At 49.8% G+C, this 2,680-nt stretch overlaps 1 non-coding gene across 1 annotated transcript; it reads left to right on the top strand.

Moving 5' to 3' along the window:
• The first annotated feature begins 217 nt into the window (after positions 1-217).
• LOC122235598 lies at positions 218-319 on the top strand. The gene has a single exon (XR_006213643.1). It is a non-coding gene; the product is annotated as a U6 spliceosomal RNA (small nuclear RNA).
• The last annotated feature ends 2,361 nt before the right edge of the window (positions 320-2,680 follow it).

The following is a 2,680-nucleotide window of genomic DNA, read 5'->3' as shown; positions in this document are numbered from 1 at the left end:
TTTTCCCCCAAAAAGAATCAGGACTTTTCCAGACCTGGGGTACAAGCTGAGTACCAGCTGGGTCTGGAACATCTTAAACTAGAAAGCGAGGAAACTTTCAAAGTTGATCATGGATTATGTGAAATAAAGCATCTCTCTTGTCAAGCCTTTCTGTGCCACATAACCGACCCTAATCCTAACTGATATAGCAGTTTACCTTAAGAATGAGCAGCAGAATGCTTGCTTCGGCAGCCCATATACCAAAATTGGAGCAACGCAGAGATTAGTATGGTCCCTGCTCAAGGCTGGCATGCAGGTTCCTGAAGCCCTCCACTTTGTTCAAAAATTTTTTTTGGTGTTTCTTTATTTTTGAGAGAGAGAGAGACACACACGCAGAATGTGAAGCAGGCTCCAGGCTCCGAGCTGTCAGCACGGAGCCCGATGCGGGGCTCGAACCCACGTGAACCGTGCGATCGTGACCCGAGCCGAGGTCGGACGCCCAACCGGCTGAGCCACCCGGGAGCCCCCCATTTTGTTTAAGAAGGCAGCTGCACCTGTAGCCCGCAGAACGCAACATATAGAGAAGTTGAATCACTGTGTTGTACACCTGAAACAAATGTAACATTATTACATCACCCAGTGCTGAATGCATGGTACCTGCTGTAAGGATTCCTATTATTTGCACAAGTACCTGAAACTCAAAACTGTTCAACATTGACCTTGTGATAGTACTTCCTCAAGGGCTCCTCCTCCAGGGTTCCCCATCTGATAAGTGGCTGCATCACCTATCCCGGCTGTCCACACCATGAACCAGGGCATGGTCCTCTCCCAGGATCAGTCCAACCAATGGCCAACTCTCCCTCCCTCCTAAACACCTCCACTTTTGTCTCTTCTGGCCACCCGTACAGCTCCCCTCCCCGACTCTCATTCAGTCCCTATCCACCCTGCTTCCTGAGAGTCCTTTGCGAAGGCCGATCCCCTCCGGTCCCTCCTGCTCTCGACTTTCTAGAACTTTCTATGGTTTTTACAGAGAAGTGGGCCCTAAGACTTGCATGGTTCAGCTCTTGCCTAGGTCTCCTCGCTCATCTTGGTCCCCCTTCTCTCCTTTCACACATGCAGATCCCTCTGCCTGGAAACACTCCCTCCCCCCATCCCCCACTCTGGCGGCATTTGAAGGATCAGCTTGAGTTCATTTTTCCAAGGAAGCTGTATCCGATTCCTCTATCCCTTTTCAAAAACTCTTTGGCCCAGCACATATTTCTTTTCTTTTTTTTTTTTAAAGATTTTATTTTATTTATTATTTTTTTAAATTTTTTTTAATGTTTATTTATTTTTAAATTTTTTTTTTCAACGTTTTTTATTTATTTTTGGGACAGAGAGAGACAGAGCATGAACGGGGGAGGGTCAGAGAGAGAGGGAGACACAGAATCGGAAACAGGCTCCAGGCTCTGAGCCGTCAGCCCAGAGCCTGACGCGGGGCTCGAACTCACGGACCGCGAGATCGTGACCTGGCTGAAGTTGGACGCTTAACCGACTGCGCCACCCAGGCGCCCCAATGTTTATTTATTTTTGAGACAGAGAGAGACAGAGCATGAACGGGGGAGGGTCAGAGAGAGAGGGAGACACAGAATCCGAAGCAGGCTCCAGGCTCTGAGCTGTCAGCACAGAGCCCGACGCGGGGCTCGAACTCACGGACCGTGAGATCGTGACCTGAGCTGAAGTCGGACGCTTAACCGACTGAGCCACCCAGGCGCCCCTAAAGATTTTATTTTTTAAGTAATCTCTACACCCAATGTGGGGCTTGAACTTACAACCACGAGGTCAAGAGTCACACACTCCACTGACTGAGCCAACCAGGCACACTCCATTACTTTTTTTTTTTTTAATGTTTATTTATTTATTTTGAGAGAGAGCAAGCGAGCAGGGGAGGTGCAGAGAAAGGGAGGGAGAGAATCCCAAGCAGGCTTTGCACTGTCGTTGCGGATCCCGATGCGGGGCTCAAACCCACAAACGACATCATGACCTGAGCCGAAATCAAGAGTCAGACGCTCAACCAACTGAGCCACTCAGGTGTCCCTCCCTCCATTTCTTTGTAAATAACAATCAGGCACATGATTACATGGAAACATATGTGGTTGTGCGTTTATTATCTGTCCACCCTGTCAGACCGGAAGCCCCGGGAAGGCAGCAAGGGCATGGTCTCTTTCGTGGTGTTTCTATTGCCCCAGTAGCCCACAATCAACGTTCCTGTCAAACTGTTGTATTGAGATGTAACACACAAGAAAGTACACACGTCAGGGGCGCCTGGGGGGCTCAGTCGGTTGAGGTGCCCACTTCGGCTCAGGTCATGATCTCACTGCTCGTGGGTTCGAGCCCCGTGGCGGGCTCTGTGCTGGCAGCTCAGAGCCTGGAGCCTGCTTTGGATTCAGTCTCGGCCCCTCCCCCGCTCTTTCTCTCTCAAATATAAATAAACATTCAAAAAAAATTTTTTTAAAGTACACACATCCCAAATGTACACATTGATGAGTACGTGGATTTTCACAAACTGAACATGCCCATGTAACCAACAGTCAGAGGAAACAGAACATAGCGAGCTAGCCGCCCCCGCCCCGCCCCCCCCCAGAAGGCACCTTGTGCCCCCTTCCGGTTGCGTCCCCAGCAGGGACAACCCCTAGCTTGTTGACCGCCATGATAGATTAGC

Source organism: Panthera tigris, chromosome X (genome assembly GCF_018350195.1).
Source record: "Panthera tigris isolate Pti1 chromosome X, P.tigris_Pti1_mat1.1, whole genome shotgun sequence".
In the NCBI taxonomy this organism is placed as follows: domain Eukaryota; kingdom Metazoa; phylum Chordata; class Mammalia; order Carnivora; family Felidae; genus Panthera; species Panthera tigris.
This window is presented reverse-complemented; position numbering and strand designations above follow the sequence as displayed.